Consider the following 19,377-nt stretch of genomic DNA (forward strand, 5'->3'; position numbering starts at 1 on the left):
TAAAGAGGAAAAATTTAATGTTAGAAGTCAATCATCACACTGTTCCACCAAACAATCTAAGATTCCACTGTCGGAGACAGAATATTACAGTGGATGGGCCATTTTCCTGATCCAGTAGTAGATTTCTAGATGCTAAGTCTACATAAATATTCCTCATGGGACAGAAATGGCTTCACTACAGATGCTTTTCAAATGATGGATCAAAGGTATGGGTATATATTTATTTTCAATGAGGATAAAAGGAATTCGGGATGATAATGTCCAAGGGAAAAAAAGCAAAAGAAACAAGACTATAATCTCAGCTGTACCCTGTAGCTTATTACATTTTTCACCCAAAGCCTCACACTAGAAAACACTTCACACCTGGAAACCACTGAGCCAGGGATAATGCTAGTGAATGATGAGGTGAACCCTAAATGGTCACTTGAAATGCTATATCAAAGCAATCACTATGAGGTGAACAGTAAGACCTATGATGTGTAGGAGATGTGCGATTTAATTGCAGGAAAAGTTAGGTTGGATTCACACTACTGGGGAAAAATTTGAAGTAAAGCAACCAGAACGATTAATGAATAATCCATAGTGGATAGAGCCTGGGCATCAGAAGGTCATGGATTCTAAACCTGGTTCCGCCACTTGTCTGCTGTATAACCTTCGACAAGTCACTTCACTTCTCTGTGCCTCAGTTACATCATCTGTAAAATGGGGACTGAGACTGATTCTCACATGGGACAGGGACTGTGTCCAACCTGATTTGCTTATATTCACCTCAGCATTTAGCACAGTGCCTGGCACATAGTAAACACTTAACAAATACCACAGTTATTATCATTATCCTGACCCAACAAATATCCTGAACAGAAAAAAATACAAACCAAAAACAAATATATTTGTTATATCCTATACACCAGCTCTTCCAAGAGATGGAAGTCAAAAGGTCAATGGATATCTAGGAATATGTAGAAAAATTAACATGTGTATTCATTCATTCAATCATATTTATTGAGTACTTATTGTGTGCAGAGCACTGTACTAAGTGCTTGGAAAGTAAAATTCAGCAACAAAGAAAGACAATTCCTGCCCATAATGGGCTCACAGTCTAGAATGGGGGAGACAGACATCAAAACAAGTAAACAGGCATGGGTAATTGATAATCCAGTATTTTAAATGGCATGCCCAGTTATAATTGCCTGGGCAGTTCAATCAGAGCCATTTTTGGAAGAATGTAAGGGTTTCTAGGGATAGTAAGAGAAACCTAGAATAGTCCCAAGATTTTGGAAGCATTTTCAGGCGGTGGCAGCGTGTTTCTTAAAGTCATTCATTCATTCATTTAATCGTATTTGAGTGCTTACTGTGTGCAGAGCACTGTACTAAGCACTTGGAAAGTACAATTCAGCAATAAAGAGACAACCCCTGTCCACAACAGGCTTACGATCTAAGCAGCATGGCTTAGTGGAAAAAGCACAGGCTTGGAAGTCAGAGGACGTGGGCTCTAATCCCAGCTCTGCCATTTGTCTGCTGTGTGACCTTGGGCAAATCACTTCATTCGTTCATTCATTCAATCACATTTATTGAGCATTTACCATGCACAGAGCACTGTATTAAGCGCTTGGAAAGTACAATTCAGTAACAGAGACAATCCCTACCCAACAATGGGCTCACAGTCTAGAAGTGGGGAGACGGACAACAAAACAAAACAAGTAGACAGGCATCAGTAGCATCAGAACAGAATTATAGATAACTTCTCTGTGCCTCAGTTACCTCAACTGTAAAATGGGGGATTAAAAGTGTGAGCCCCACGTGGGGCAACCTGATTACCCTACCCCAGTGCTTAGAACAGTGCTTGGCACTTACTAAGCACTTAAATGCCATTAAAAAAAAGTTAATGAAATTTGAAGGCTGAGTAATCGCATACCATTGAGAGACTTAAATATGTAAAAAAAAAGTTATTTCTCTTTAAACATATAATCTAATTTCCCACAGAGCCAGTGTAAAATGGCAATAGGCAATCTATTTAATCCTTTCTCTGCTAAATTCATAATAATTCACTTAGTCCTACATCACTGAATTCTGTCTAAAAGGTAACTATGACACCAAGGTCACATACAAGATTAGAAGCTGTTTCTGGAGGTATGAATCTTTTCTACCTTCTAATTGGAATAACTAGAATGGGATATCTGATGGATTAAGAGAAGTCTTAAATGGTAACATGCCAATCTATTCTCCATTCCCCCCCCCGCCCCGCAGGACTTTCAAACCTCCCAAGCAACGAATTCTACCAGTCTCTATCAATACAAATTGTAACAGCTGTGTGAAAATCATGGTTCTAAGCACCTGGAGAGAACGCCAGAAAAATAAAGAGCTCGCAATTTAATGAGGGAGATAGGTGATATAAATTAATGAATAAGCCATAATTAATACTAAGAAAAATGATGAAAATGATGGAGGCTTCTTCGGTGAATGACATACTAAAGAACTGACATCAATTCCAAAAAAATTGGTTACCAAAAAAAATGCAAAAACAAGTCTCAAAATTGTTTTTAAATAAATGGACCACTTTATTACTAATGCTATCTTCCTATATTTTCCACTGTGCTTTATTTCAGAGACAAGGGGTCATTTTTAATCGTCCTGTCCCTATTCAGGTTGATCACTTTGTCTTGGAAGAAAAATCAGGCAGAAACATGTCGTCCGTCATTGATCTGAAGTGCTTTTGATCCAATTATAGCAGGTACAGGGCAGAAATATTGACTCCCTCATGATGGAAGCTGTGTTCGATGCCACTGAGGAACAGAGTTCTGTACGCCACCATTACTTCTTAAATTAGCCCAGAGGGGGCAGGGGTTCACAGGAAATCATCTTTCAATGTAGCCCTGATATTTCTAGAAAATAAGCTGAACACTTCCCTCAGAAGTGGAAGACGAATATCCCAAACCACAATCATGATACATTACAAACTATAGGCAGTAGACATTTCACGGCCACCAAGAGGAAACAAAGCAAGTAGAAAAAGAGAAGCCACACAGAAGAGACGGTGTCGAGGTGGGAGACACAGGTTACACAGTTATTTCCATTCTTCTCCTCCTGTTATCTAAATCCAATATACCTATAAGGCTGGTCACAGAAGGTAACCTGAAACAACTTCTGTTTACTTTGTTATACGAGTGTTGCTTTCTTCCTTTAACATAGAGCCTCATCTTCCAAATCTCAGTTCTACAAAGTTAGCTGCAGTAAAATGCATTTCATCAAATCTCTAGTGCCTAGGAAACCTCAACCAACACAAAGTTCACAGAAGATAAAACTGGTCTCAGAATTTAGGGTTTTTTTTAGCTTCTAGAATTAGGAAAGGCTACAAGGGACCAAAAGCAGCAATGCAAATTGTATGCCTGGGGTAACTTCCATTCAAAAGCAGCATATACCTCTACGGAAGTGTACTGTGATGATGGCAGGTAAAGCACTTAGTACAGTGCTCTGCACAGTAAGCGCTCAATAAATATGACTGAATGAATGATGCCCTAATTAGAAAACACACGATGGGCAAGATGGATGAAAATGAGGTATGGTGAGCAGGTTGGCATTAGAGAAATGATGTATATAGAATGGATTGTAGTAGGAAATCAGTGAGTTAAGGAAGGAGGGGTGAGCTGAATGAGTACTTTAAAGCAGTGGCTAGGAGTTTTGGTTTGCTAGGGTATTGGATGGGCAGCCATTGGAACATCTTCAGGAGGAGGGAAGACATAGGAGGATAGTTTTTAGAAAAATGATCTGGGCAGCACAGTTAAATAAGGCCTGGGAGTGGGGACAGAGAAGGCAAGGAGGTCAGTGAGAAGGCTGATGCAGTACTCAAGGTGAGAAAGGACAAGTAGAACCAATTTGGATTGAGAGAAAAGGGCAGATTTAGTTTTGTTATGAAGACAGGACCAACAGGATTTAGTGACAATGAATACGTGGATTGATTGAGAGATGAGTTGAAGATAATGCCAAGGTTATGGGCTTAGGAGATGGTGGGATAGTGGTGTTGTCTAAAGCAATGGGAAAAACAGGTGGGGAAAAGGGTTTGGATGGAAAAAAAATGTCTGAAAGTTCTGTTTTGGAAATGTTAAGTTTCATGTGTTGGCAGAACATCCCAGAGATGTCCCGAAGGCAGAAGAAAATGAGAGACTGCAGAGAAGGAGAGACATCAGGACTGGAGAAGTAGATTTGGGAATCAAAAATAGTTCAAGAGTGCCATGAATAGTTCAGATCAAAAGGTCACAGTCTGTCTAGTTCCAAATAGCTTCCAATTTTCCAAACTATCTCAAATCGACTGAAGCTCACATGGTTGGCCCCTCCTCCTCTTTGCACTTGGTGGTGGGAAGATTGACAGTTAGGGGCAGAGGAGAGCAGAGAAGTGATTAAGCCTCAGATCTGCTCTCCCATGTCCTGTGACTGCCAAAGGTACAATCTCCTTTTCCCCTGGGTGAAGATGCCAGGGAGCCTGAGGTCAGCAGGTTTAGCCAGACCCAGGTCAGCATCATTCTGAGGGGCCCCCAGATGCTATCTACAAAATAAAATATTCCTATAATGATGATAATGGTATTTGTTAAGAGCTTAGTACTTGCCAGGCATGGTACTAAGCGCTGGGGTAGACACAAGCTAGTCAGGTTGGGCACAATCCGTGCTCCACAGGGGGCTCACCATCAATCCCCATTTTACAGATGAGGTAAGAGGCATGGAGAAGTCAAGTGACTTGCCCAAAATCACACAGCAGACAAGTGACGGGGCCAGGATTAGAACCCAGGTCTTTCTGACTCCCTAGAATCATTTTTTGTTTCAATTTCAAAAGGCTAACATGTGCACATTAAAAAGCAAGAACATAATCCAAAGTAGCCAGAATCAAAAAATCTTGTGTGATGTATCTAAAGCCATAGCTATTTATCAGCGTGCACTGCAGGGGATGGCATACACAGTTTTCTCACTAATTGGCCAGACTCATATGGATCGTTCCTTCATGTTTAGGAAGGGTTAAGACAAGCATGAAAAAGAGGAGCATTTACACAATTTTGCATCAGTGAACTGGAACACAACATTAGTCACCGGAGAAACATCAGGTGATCCAGGAAAGTTTAGCCATAAGGAGAAAAAGACACCCAAAGAAAAGGAGGCAATAGGGGAAATATTTTTCCACATTCATGGGGAGTCCTGAAAACAAACTCCTTTAATCTTATCACTTACAAATTAAAAAACTGCTCCCTTACGGTAAATTTACTATGAAAACAGGTAAAATAAAATTCAATGGAAGCAAAGTTCTTAGTCATTCTCCTGAGTAGCAATTTTGATTAAATTGGGCAGAACTAGAATATTTGGGAAAACAGAACAAAACATGTTGGGCCCCTTACTAGGAGTTAAAACTATATTATAATTACAACATATATAGGTTACAATAATTTTTCACAGAGAAGACATTCCAAACAGGAAGCCAGAATGCACCAGGCAGCGGCCTGGGGTGAGGGATTACTTCTAGGTCAATCAAGCTCAACGTAGGAACCAGAAAAATGGCTCAGCATTAAATACAACTAGAATTATTTCCTTTTCTTGCATTAAAGATTTTTGACAACCACATTAGATAATTGCTTTCCCACTTCTAAGTATTTCCTTCTGTATTTTAGCTAGTCATCCTTTCCCTAATATTTAAAAAGAAAAGACATAGCCATCCCAGTAGCCCCCAATAAGTTATTCTGATAACTGGGTAGCTTTCTGTCATGCGTTAATAAATGAGAGTTTAATCTTCGCGTATGTAGTATTTTGAATTTAGCTCAAGAAAAGAAGTTACATGTTGTCCTGGAGCCACACTGAGGTATTAACTGCACAACAAAGTATGCTTTAAAAAACTAAAACTAGTAATCTTCAAGAATTTTCCATTCTAGATTAAATCTCTTTAAGAAAAAAAAGCCCCCCAAAATCAGAACATCAGGAACTGAATCAAAACTGGAATATCATCTTTAAGTCAAACTAGCTCAAAAAAGATAAAATGCCAATAATTCTACAGGTAACCACATTAGCTGGGAAGAGGTTGTGAGCTTCTCCTCTGAACTGAAAACAATTTCCAAGTTGATGTCAGAGAACTAATGATCTGAATTAGGTTTGTTCAGAAGACCAATTTTGAGCTTCTTTGCCACTGTCCCAATGAAAAAAAGCACTGGATAAAGTTCGAAACATTATTTACTAAAAAGAAGCAGGCATTTGCTAGGAATCGTTGAAATTCATCATTTAAATATGTACTCCTTTCATATGTAAATTATTTCAGTGTCTTTCTACCAGACTAGACTGTAATCTTTTTGGGAGCAGGGTTTGTATCTACTAACTGTACAGCACTCTTCTGAGCATTTAATGCAATGTTCTGCAGACAGGAAGTGCTTTATAAATACTCTTAGTTGACTTCTGGTTAAAATGCAAGTTGGGTGGATCCAAAGAAAGACTTCTCCTCCCCCAACCTCAAAGCCTTTTTCCATCTCCTCTCCCCCAAACCTTACAGTAAAAAAGCGCATAAACCCTTACTAGGAAACTGAGACTCTATCAAGTTTCACATTTATCCCACATGTCACTCACCACAACACAGTGTTCCTATTATTTCTAGTCCCTTCGGCTCTATGGGGAGGCAATGGGAGGGCAGAAAGATTTGTGTTGGTCCAGGGCTATGTTACATATTCAGAAGGGGAAACTTTTGAGATTGATCCCAAACAGCTGCTCATTCAAAACCAGAAAAAGAAGATTACAAAATGTCAATCCCAGTCTTGTAAAGAATTTCCTATCATCGTTCAGACTGAGCTTTGCATTTATCCCATCTATTCATCACGTCTCCCTCCAGCAGCTTCTCATATTACTAGACTAAGAATGTACATGTCAAACTATAGCCAGTCAACTGACTTTTCCTCCAAATAGATTGCCACTAACAGTCACAAAGTAATCAAGAGGAAAGAAGCATTTTCTGTTAGTCCACGTAAGGGACTGCTCTAGGCACTGGGCTTTAAATTTCATTATGCTTGATGACCATCCTGAGCTCTGTTAGGTTGGGTCCTCGTGGGCAATCCTGACTTTCCTGACTGAAAATGGCAAAGACTAATTATCTCCCGGGATGGCAATGGCAAACCTCCCTCATTATCCTGTTACAGTGTCTAATGCCCTTTTCAGGCAGTTATTTTTAATGCTTAACTTAAATCTTTCTTTTTACAATTTAGCCCATTTTTTTCTCTTCTTTAAAGATACAGTCCATTTGAACACATTCCTCCTTAAAATAACCCTTTATATATTTGAAAACCTTTACTAAGATACCCTTTAGTCTTTTCCAGTAAAAACGATTGTGGTATTTCCTTTGTAGGCATATCTTCTATAAACAGTGCTATTGTAAGAGCCACAGTTCTTACCATTACTGGTTCTCCGGGAGTTTTTCTTAGCTATTTTGTTGAGCAAGGAAAAGTAAGCACTGAGTATTGGGATCAACAGTAAAACAGCAAATGATAAAGCATTATAAATTATCGAAGACATTCCAAACAGGAAGCCAGAATGCACCAGGCAGCGGCCTGGGGTGAGGGATTACTTCTAGGTCAATCAAGCTCAACGTAGGAAGCAGAAGCCTGAAGTGTTATTTTGACATGGCTCAGGGAAACTAAACTAACCTGGCTTCACAATTAGCCATGTCACAGCCTAGGTTATTGTCAATAACCCACATCTGATGAAGGGGGCCCTATCTGCCCTTTCATAAGGATCTGGGTGGGAATGAGGCACTCAGAGAAGTGCCATGAAATGCAACCTCTAACCTGCTGGAAGAGACATTTTAAAATAATAGAATTGGATAATCTGGTGGCTGCAAATTATATGGCCTTAATGAAACAGATGGGCACTCAGCAATGCCACCCTGAATTGAAACCAAATCACACCTCCCCAGAGGGTTCTGGCTTATTGTTTGGTTACACCCTGAAATGTGAGAAACAGGATAGCCACGTGGAAAGAGCACAGGTGTGGGAGTCAGAGGGATTTGGGTTCTTTCATTCATTCATATTTATTGAGCACTTACCGTGTGCAGGGCACTGTACTAAGTTCTTGGGAAAGTACAATACAGCAATAAAAGTGACAATCCCTGCCCGCAGCAAGCTCACAGTCTAGAGAGGGTTCTGTGGTTCTAATCCCATCTCTGCCACTTGTCTGTTGTGCGACCTCAGCCGAGTCACTTCACTTTTCTGTGCCTCAGTTACCTCATCTGAAAAGTGGGGATGAAGAGCGTAAACCCCATATGGGACAGGGACTGTGTCCAACCCGATTACCTTGTACCTACCCCAACTCTTAGTACAGTACCTGGTACATAGTAAGCACTTAAGTACCACAATTATTATTACTAGTATATTTGTTTGGCACATATTCTGTTCTCCTTACCAAATTTAAAATGGATGCCCCCACCATTTCTTCCAAGTGCTTCCCAGACCACTAGGCTAATAAAAGATAACCATCTTTCTGCAGAAAATAAATTCAAATTTCTCCCAGTCTGCCATGAAAACCAAGCTAAAAGGGAATAGAATGCAGGCCAGGTGTATTCAATTTCTGTTTAGAATGATTTTCCAATTTTCCTGAGTTTTGAGTTGATGGGATAGACCTCATTTCCACGAAGGCATTGGTGATAATACCTAAAGATCATTATCATTCAACAATTAAAACTGAATGGATGCTGTACATAAATTACAACAGACATGGTCCCTGCCCTTTAGAGCCTTAAACCCCAAATATGCAGTGTTAAGGTGGACAGATAACTAGCACAAAAACTGTCAGCATATAATTATATCGTTTTATTATGTGCATTACATAATGTACATATAATGCACTGCAATAAAAAATATACTTGCATACTGGAGAAGCACTGCATGTTTAGGTACTTATAAAAGTATGCTATCGCAGATGCCACTTTGGAGTTTAGTGTGAGGAATCATGGAGGAGAGCTAGACTCCTTTCACGGGTATTTAAGAAAAGCCTTAAGGAGGTCATATTTCAAGTGAGCTTGGATGTGTTAAATAGTAAACAGTCTAGGTTTTGGTGGCTTGTTTGAACTCATTCTCAGAGGCTTTAACTCACACTTAGCTTTACTCTACTGGACTTGCCTTCATCAAGCCAAAGAAGAACTTGCATAGGGTTAATGGAAACATTTGTTCCTGAGTTGGAGTCTTGCCATAGTGTACAACAATTCCAAAAAGTGAAATTCGGGCCTAGAAAACACAAGTTCCAGACACTGTTTGAACTTGCGTTTGCTTCACGGGATAATAATGAAGGCATGGTTCAACTACAGCAACGACATATGGATCTGAGGCAGCTACTGAAAGAAGAAAAAAAAAAAAATCACCGGAAGCTTTTGTTCTAGAGGTCTCTGAATTGAAATCGAAAACAAGGGTTTATGTAATAGTTCTTTTATAGCTGGGTGCAGCTGGATGAAAAGTGCCAACTAGAGGAAGTCAATTTTGTTTATCGCTACTTTTGATTTTTTTTCCCCCTCAGCAGATGTTCTGTGGGTGCCACAGCGATCTATCTAATTTGTCTCTGTTAAATCAAAGCCAGTAACCTTGACTAACAAACCAATTAGTCTTTTGATTATTTCTTCCATTGTTGTGTTCCTCTATAGGAAAACCAACTGTGAAAACAAGGTAGGTTTTGCTTTTTGCATGCCTGAGAGGGTATTTTGTCCCTTCAGAAAGAGCACAGATCAGCAAACCAGTTAAAGCATTCAATTTGGTCTTGGTCTCCAGCTATCACCAAGTTTTACTACAAACTCTTAAGTGTATCCATTTGGTATTCCTGCCAACCACCTTGTTCTATTCTTGAACTGTGTTCTAGAATAATGATAGTACTAGCAATAATCATGACATATTTTAAGAATTTACTAAGTACCAAGTACCATACTAAGCACTGGGCTAGATATAAGGCAATCAGACACAGTCCCTAACCCACATGGGGCTCAAAATCCAGGAAGGAGGGAAGAACACATTTTTTCCCCCCAGTTCACAGATGCAGGAAGTGAGGCACAGAGAGGTAAAGTGACTTGCCCAAAGTCACACAGCAGGCAAGTGGCAGAAGAAATAGTCAATTCTGGAGAGTAGTTTTCTCCACCCTCCTCCAGATTCTTTGCTCAAACCAGGCAACTGGGCCCATATTTTCAGTTTAAACTAGAGAATCATTAGTTAGACACGAGTGTCCTATGCAAAACTCAGCAACCTAGGTCCAATGCCCATCTGAAAGATACAATAAAGGAGCCAACTTCTAGCCTGACTTTTTTTCCATCCTTCCCTACATTAGCTGAACATCTTTTGTATGAATGGATGGCTATAAAACTGGTTTCTCTCCTTTCTCCTTTTCCTAAGGTATGGAGATTGCTGACTCAATGCACACTCGTCTGCTGTGTGACCTTGGGCAAGTCGTTTCACTTCTCTGTGCCTCACTTACTTCACCTGTAAAATGAGAAATGACTGTGAGTCCTATGCGGGACAGAGATTGGGTCCAACCGTGCTTAATTATTAATTTTATATATATTAATAATTATGGTATGTGTTAAGCACCTACTATGTGCCAGGCACTGTTCTAAACGTTGGGGTAGAGACAAGATAGAGTAGGGTGCGCCACCACTACGGACCTGATGATAGCCACTTTTCCATTTGGATGCTATCTAATACTCTCCTAAGCTGTTGGTTTGGCTTGGCCTTCAGGAGCCCGGCCTTTGGAGTCAGATGTCATGGGTTCAAACCCCAGCTCTGCCAATCGTCAGCTGTGTGACTTTGGGCAAGTCACTTAACTTCTCTGTGCCTCCGTTACTTCATCTGTAAAATGGGGATTAAGACTGTTTGCCCCCCCGTGGGACAACCTGATGACCTTGTAAACTCCCCAGCGCTTAGAACAGTGCCTTGAACATAGTAAGTGCTTAATAAATGTTATCATTATTATTATTATTAAGCTGGCAGTGATCCCACTGCTGGCAGCAGGTCAAAGAGGGAGAGGCCGTTCCCTAAAGAGGCCCTGCTGGAGTTCTGGGATGTGGGTTTGGAAAACTAACTCCCACTAGGGTGCCTGCAGAAGGAAAAAGAACAAGTAACCCACTAAACTAAATTCATGTTTATTTCACTGAACAGCACTATCACACGGATTTCCAGCTATTTAAGATCAAAATACCAAATCGCCAAATACAGAACAATATTTTGTCAATCAAATATGGGAATAACAAGCACATTCGATGCCCCCCCCCATTTTTTTTACAATAGCATGTTAATGATTAATTTATATCATTGAATAAATTAAATCTATTTGACAAGTTATGGGTCCTTAAATTATAGGCTGCCATGAATTAATCGAAGAATATTATGACTATTCTTTCTTCTGTGAAATACTGCATTTTAACAAGACAAATATAAAAAAATGAAGACAAAGCACTCCAGCACTTTCAATGAGCAAGACTAAAGAAAGATTAAAATGGGTTTCCAAGACAATGAAACTAAATATGAAAATTAATAGCAGTGGACTGGTCCAGATCACTCTTAGCTATATGATCTATTGCTCTTTGCTCATTCTTCTGATTTTCTTTATCCTTTGATTCACATCTTCTCTCTTGCTATAGGTATTAAGTTGAAATTTCTTGGTAACAGATCAAGTTAAATTTGACAACTGGAATCAGCTTTAGCTACTCCTACAGTTTCCCCTCATACTGGCAAGTTCAATGCTTCAGAGTCTATCCCATGTCACACAATTCAAATGAACAGTACCACTACGGGATCTCTGTTAAGGATACTAAGTCATATTATTATTGGAATGAAACTAAGCCTTTCCTTACAATTTCATAAGGATATCATGTGAGGAAACCCCTGCCTTAGGAGATGAATTTTTCATTAATCATAAGTGACAGCTTAAGTAAATAACGTTATCTCAGCCTCCTTAAAGTTGTATTTGCTATCCCACAAACCTTGAACTACTAGAGAAATTGCAACTGTACAAAATACAACTTATAGTAAGCATAATGCTTGAAAATATTAAATTCCTTTGCAATGCATTAGAGAGAAAATATTCTATTGTGAAGATCACTTTATTATGTTTACATGCTTGCACACTAAAATCAATAACCTTGCATTACACTTGAGGACCTGATTCTGTATCTAGTTAAATGGTTCACAGGGGCTGTGGAAACACACCCGGAAGTCATATATTAAAAAAAAAAAGGCCAGAGAAAACGCTACCTCCAACTTAGTCACCTGGGTTTAAATAGAAGCTATTTTATAGTGAGCTACATGGGCTCAAAATATAAAAGCTTTATTTTCAGATAAATTATTATTCAGGGAAAGCAATTATCTAGGGAAAATGGAAATATTCTTATTGCCAACAAGGGATCTCTTCTCACTCATGGAAGACAAGTATCTCAGAAGAAATCTCCCTTTGTTCAAAAGGATTTTCTGATGGTTCACTTCTTTCCTAACTGACTCCCTTGCCATGTTTGGCCACCCTAAAACGTATGGAATCCAGATTACTTTTGGAAATATAATATGTATGTCAGGTGGAACTCTTTGATCTGGAAAGCCAAGACTGGCAGGATTTCAGATTGCAGCTTGTATGCTTGTGAAGAGACAAAATACAAAATTATTATTCATTAAATTCCATATCACCAGAATTAGGGAATGCCCATTGAATCTTAGGCGGTAAATTCAAAACCGAAACAAGGGAAATAAGCATATGGAATTCACTATCACAGGAGCAGTGCAATTTAAAACTGCCAGAGAGAGTTGGACAAATTAATTGACAAGTAGTACATAAATAGTGGTACTAAAGGAAAAGGCTGTAATGGTACAGTGGGTATCCAAGTATTACAGATATCCTGTTGTCATCTACTAGAGGCTATATTGGGCATGATAGATTATTAGTCTGATCCAAATAGAACGTAATGGCTGACCTTCCGAGATTCTCTGCCATGTAGTACACAACCTTCTTGAGTTTCAGTGTATAAGAACATTATCTTGTTTAAGTGTAAAATCTGCCCTAGTCCTGTGACTAGGCCCAAGAATAGGGAAGAAGAGAAAGATAATACCCAAATAGAGTCACATTTTTTTCTCTAATGTACTGAAAAGGAATTTAATATTTTCAAGCATCATGCTTATAGGCAAATACCCCGATATAGGCATATTTGATTCTAATGCTGGGTTGTCACTGGCATACAATGGCATTACATTGTCGGACAACTTCTTTAATCCTCAATGGATTATAATAATTGTGGTATTTGTGAAATGCATACTATGTGCCAAGCTCTGTACTAAGTACTGGGGGAGATAAGATAGCCCACATAGGGCTTACAGCCTAAACAGGAGGGAAAAGAGGTATTGAATCTGTATTTTGCAGACAAAAGAACTGAGGCATAGAGAAGTGAAGGGACTCACCCAAGGTCACACCACAGGCAAGCGGTGGAGCCAGAATTAGAACCCAGGTTCTCTGACTGCCAGGCTTGCGTTCTCTCTACTAGACCCTGCGGCTTCATTACTGCTGTTTTCCAAATCACCACGATGGTATTTAATCAAACATTATCAGAGAGTCTCTTTGGCACTATATGGTTCTCAGGGTTTATGAAAACTACTGCCAACAACTGCTGATGAAGCATCACTCCCTAATACTGATAATATTATTAAGACTATAGCAGGTAGTAAGTAGTTTGGAGGTGATTACAGTAGAGAGCAAACATCACTAGGAAGAAATCACCATTGGTAATCAAATCTGGTGATGAGTGACCTGGAGGTAAAAGCCCCTGACATTTACTAAAATAGAATATTACCATTAATCATGAGGCGATACCTCATTTTCACCTCTGTTACTGATAAACTATCTTTAAATTGCAGAGTGGTCAATAAAATCACAGTTGTAATAAAATATATATCTTGATCATAATTAGTAAGAATCATAACAACACAGGCATGAGCATATATGATACTAAAAAACACAACCTATTCTCTGAAGTTCTTAATGGCAAATATCAACTGTTACTGTGACATATTAAGTGAAAAGTTTGAAAACACAATGAAATTAGCATATTTTGGCCAATTGTCTTGGAACAATTTCACTGATTTCTAACAAAATAATACTGCTTCACTACTCTTGTGCAATATTCAACAATGCCTATACGTCTTGGATAAACTAAGTACCTGTTCTATAAAAAGTGGCATTTTTGCTAACTTGCTTAATTAGGTGCATAATAAGACTCATCTTTCATGAATTTTTTTTGCTGAGAATGAGGAAGAAAATGAAACAATTTTGTCCCAAACTATATATGAATGGTGCTGTGCGCATTCGTACGTTATACAAAGGTGGAGTTAGACTTTTCTCCCCTTGATTTGGTAGTTCACTTAGGTTCAATTTTTCCTCCTTCATCCAGTCATTCACATGCGGCCAGTGACTGCTTCTGCAGTTCAGTTTCCCCCTCCAATCCATAAACTGGCTAAATAATAATACTTAGACCTCCCCTACCTCCTAGCTGCAAATGGGATCATCTATGCAACATTTCTCTTTCCTCTTCTGGAACAAGGTACACTACTGCAATAGTTATGCCCTGGTAAATTCCTGGTAAGGGAGAAGCAGCTTGGCCTAGAGGAAAGAGCACAGGCTTGGGAGTCAGAGGACCTGGGTTCTAATCCCAGCTCTACTGTTTGCCTTCTGCGTGACCTTGGGCAAGTTGATTAACTTCTCTGCGCCACGGTTTCTTCATATGAAAAAAAGGGGGATTAAGTCCTAATCTCTCCTATTTAGACTGTGGTATGGAACAGGGACTGTGTCCAGTCTGAATACCTTGTATCTGTTCCAGGGGATAATTCGGGGGATTAAGTCCTAATCTCTCCTATTTAGATTGTGGTATGGAACAGGGACTGCATCCAATCTGAATACCTTGTATCTGTTCCAGGGGATAATTCATTCCATCGTATTTATTGAACACTTACTGTGTGCAGAACACTGTACTAAGTGCTTGGGAAAGTACAATCAACAATAAACAGTGACATTCCCTGCCCACAACAGTCTAGAGTGGGGTAGACAGACATCAATACAAATAAATAAAATTACAGATATGTACATAAGTGCTTTGGGGCTGGGAGGGCGGAAGAGCTAAGGGAGCAAGTCGGCGCAACGCAGAAGGGAGTGGAGATGAGGAAAAGTGGAAAGCTGCTTGGCACATAAAAAGCACTTAAATTTTATTCAAATTTATAAAGTCCCATTTTCCTCCCTGCTGATCAGCAGCAGGGAGGTGCATTAGGCTGAACCAAGTGATCAACCACTCTGCTCCCTACTAATAAGGGTCTGAGTAAAGATGCACTTGGGAGGTGTACGAGGGCCAACCTGGTTTCTGTATCTTGATCTCGTCTCTCTCTGTCACCATTGACCCTTTACTCAAATCCTCCCTCTGGCCTAGAACTTCCTCCCCATTCCTATTCAATAGACAGCCACTCTTATCATCTTCAAGCCCCCACTAAATTAACACGTCTTTCAAAAAGCCTTTCTCAATTAACCTCTCATTTTCCCATCCTATATACCCTCCCTCTCTGACAGCAGCCATGCACTTGGGTCTTTGTACAGTATTCCATACACAAAATGAGTTCGATAAATACCACTGATAGATGGATTGACTGACTGCCCTAGAGCAGCTCTTATTGCAGGGCGTGATTCTTTAAGCCTGATTTCAGCAGATTATAGAGGAGGTAGCCATAGACAGGTTGGGAAAATTCATCAGTGCTGGACCAAAGTGACCCCAGAACTAATGATTTACAGTCTTGGGATGTGGGGATGAATAGGGGTGAAGGAGCAGAACTAATGTACCCATAATTATTCCCATAGAGCACAGGCCAAGGAACCAGAAGGTCATGTCTTCTAATCCCAACTCCACCGCATGTCTGCTGTGTGACCTAGGGCATGTTACTTAACTTCTCTGTGCCTCAGTTCCCTCATCTGTAAAATGGGGATTGAGACTGTGAGCCTTAAGTGGAACAGGGACTGGACTATCTTGGACCTGCCCCAGTGCTTAGAAGAGTGACTGGAACATAGAAAGCACTCACATAACCTGATAATAATAATAATAATAATAATAATTGTTAATAAGGATGGTCCTGATAGAAGAGAGCTGTTTTCCTCTTCACAGCCCACAAGTCTATTATCTCCACCTCTAGGCAGTCAGATCACAAGAGGATACAGGAAAGGATACTTAAGTATCAGATGTAATTTTTCTTTATCAAGTGAATGTTATATTATATTATCCGGTCCTACATATTTCAGAAGAACAAAGGCATTATCATTTTTGAATATTTATTGCAGTAGCTGTGCTCTGCAGGGCATTATACATAATACATAATGACTCTAATTTTTCGAATTTTTCTCCTACACTAAAGGAAAGGGAATTAAGTAGCATCCTAATTTTGGGGAGGTGGTGAATACGGTTGGCTGGGATCTAAGAGAAAATGTCCTAGTGGCCATGCTTACATTCTTAATGAAAGCAACCAGGGAAGCCTTCTGGTAAAGATCAACCTGTACATTTAATTGAGTTTTCAAAATAAGTACGATTTGTGGCGCAGTACCAAGAGCACGGGACTGCAAGTCGAGAGACCTGGGTTCCAATCCAAGATCTGCCACTTGTTTGCTGTATGGGCTTGCATAAGTCACTTAAATCTCTGTGCCTCAGTTTCCTCAACTGTAAAATGGGGATTAAATATATGTTCTCCTTCTCCCTTCTATTGTCAGCCCCATATATGACAAGAACTGTGTCCGATCTGCTTACCCGAATGCGAGAAGCAGCATGGCCACGTGGCTGCATGGGATCTGAGAGTCAGAAGGACCTGGATTCTAATCCCAGCTCCACCACTTGTCTGCTGTGTGACTTTGAGCAAGTCACTTAACTTCTCTGGGCCTCAATTCCCTCACCTGAAAAATAGGGACTAGGACTGCGAGCCCCATATTATATTGTACTCTCCCAAGTGCTTAGTACAGTAACTCTGCACACAGTAAGTTCTCAATAAATACAACTGATTGATTGACAGGGACTGTGCACAACCCGATTAGCTGGTATCTTCCCCAGCATTTAGTACAGTGCCTGGCTCATAGTAAGGGCTTAAATACTATAAAAATAAGTAAATACATAACCAACATCACACTTATTATTATTATTATTATTATCAGTTCTACGCTGCCAATAAGTCTGCTAAGGATAAAATAAGATGTAGTCCAAAAAGAGAAAGATATCTACTGTGCAGCCAAGCAGGGAACATAATTGGGTTTCTGATTAAAATCCAGGTTCATCATTTGGCATTAAGTGTTAATTTAGGCCAGGAATTCTGGCAATTCAGTGCTTTCGGCACCAAACAAAAATAGTTTGAAATAAAATCATTTTGTGGTCCTAATATCTAGGTGCTGTTGATTTTTTTTTTCCAATCAAGTTTTTCTTCAGCTATGGCATGGCTGCTACAATGTGAAATAATGGGTCATTGTTTACAAAGTCACACTAATACCATAAATTCCTTTTCATAGACAATTAAACTTCATGTTCCCCCTGACTTCTGTAAACAGGTAAATATGTGCCATCTAACAATCTCTAGGGAATTCACAAACAGCCACGCAATTCATACACTTTCAAAGGTCATGGCTTCTCTCTTCATACAAGGTTAAATATGTCTCCAACATGATTCAGTGTGGGCAACAGCAGCCTTAAACATTATCTATTACCTGCCTTCTATGCTGTAGGGTGTATTTGTCCTTTTAACTGGAAAGAAAGCAGCATGTCCTCTATTAAAGGTCTTTCTTTTCTTTCGCCTCAGGGAACGAATTCAGTCTAATAGGACTTTTCCATCTTTAGCTAGTATGACAAACTGAGCTGGGAAAGGAGAAAAAAACTGTTGAAAATTTTGCATGAAGACAAAAGTCACCAACAGGGAGGATCAACAGGCCACCTGCCTATGTCTGGCTTGAGCCTTAGCCTTACAAAGGTTGACCAATCAATCATTCGTGTTTATTCATTCAATAGTATTTATTGAGCGCTTACTGTGTGTAGAACACTGTACTAAACCCTTGGGAAGTACAAATAGGCAACATATAGAGACGGTCCCTACCCAACAATGGGCTCACAGTCTAGATATGGGCTCACAGTTCAGCACATACTGTGTGCAGAGCACTATAATAATAATGATGATGGCATTTATTAAGTGCTTACTATGTGCAAAGAACTGTTCTAAGTGCTGGGGAGGTTACAAGGTGATTAGGTTGTCAATCAATCGTATTTATTAAGCGCTTACTGTGTGCAGAGCACTGTACTAAGCGCTTGGGAAGTACAAGTTGGCAACATATAGAGACAGTCCCTACCCAACAGTGGGCCAAGTGGGCTCACAGTCCCACAGAGGGCTCACAGTCTCCATCTCCATTTTACAGATGAGGGAACTGAGGCCCAGAGAAGTGAAGTGACTTGCCCAAAGTCACACAGCTGACATCTGGTGGAGCTGGGATTTGAACCCCTGACCTCTGATTCCAAAGCCCGTGCTCTTTCCACTGAGCCATGCTGCTTCTCCACTATACTAAGCACTTGCAAGAGTTGGTAGATACGTCCTGCTCACAATGATCTTACAGTCTAGAAGATATACATTTCTTGTCAAAGTTCTTTTTTTAATCAGACAAACTAGATTATCTTGCAGGTGTGAAAAAGAGTTTTTCAATAAAAACACAGGGCCCACCACCTAAAGCAAAGTATGAGGGAAATTTCATGGTACTACTGTCCAATCTATTGGCGCTAATCCACACTAGTATATGCCTACTAATAAATGTTAGAGACTTGGGAAAGGAATCAATAATGTACAAGCAGCAGCAGGGTCTGGCGAATAGACCACGGGCTTATGAGTCAGAAGGACCTGGGTTCTAATCCCCTCTCTGCCACTTGTCTGCTGTGTGCTCTTGGGCAAGTCACTTCACTTCTCTGGGCTTCAGTTATCTCATCTGAAAGAGGTGGGTTAAGACTGTGAACTCCATGTGGGCTATGCACTGTGTCAAACCGGTTTAGCTTAAATCTACCCCAGCACTTAGTACAACTGACTGACACATACTAAACGCTTAGCAAATACCTTAAAAAACTAGTGCAAGTCAATGAAAATAGTAACAGTCATAACAGTAACAATAATAATTAATAATTGTGTTTTTGTTAAGCACTTACTATGTGTCAGCATTGCCCTAAGCACAAAATAATCAGTTCAGACATGGTCCCTGTCCCACATGGGGCTCACAATTTAAGTAGGAGGGAGAACAGATATTTAATCCTTATTTTACAGATGAAGAAACTAAGGCACAAATAAATTAAATGACTTGCCCAAGGTCACCCATACTCACCCA

General features: G+C 39.8%; 1 protein-coding gene across 4 annotated transcripts in view; it reads right to left on the reverse strand.

Annotated features, from left to right (window-relative positions):
* Window positions 1-19,377, reverse strand: part of CNTN5 (contactin 5) — a 665,146-nt gene that overhangs the window by 372,164 nt on the left and 273,605 nt on the right. The window lies entirely within an intron of this gene.

Source organism: Tachyglossus aculeatus, chromosome 20 (genome assembly GCF_015852505.1).
Source record: "Tachyglossus aculeatus isolate mTacAcu1 chromosome 20, mTacAcu1.pri, whole genome shotgun sequence".
NCBI lineage: Eukaryota > Metazoa > Chordata > Mammalia > Monotremata > Tachyglossidae > Tachyglossus > Tachyglossus aculeatus.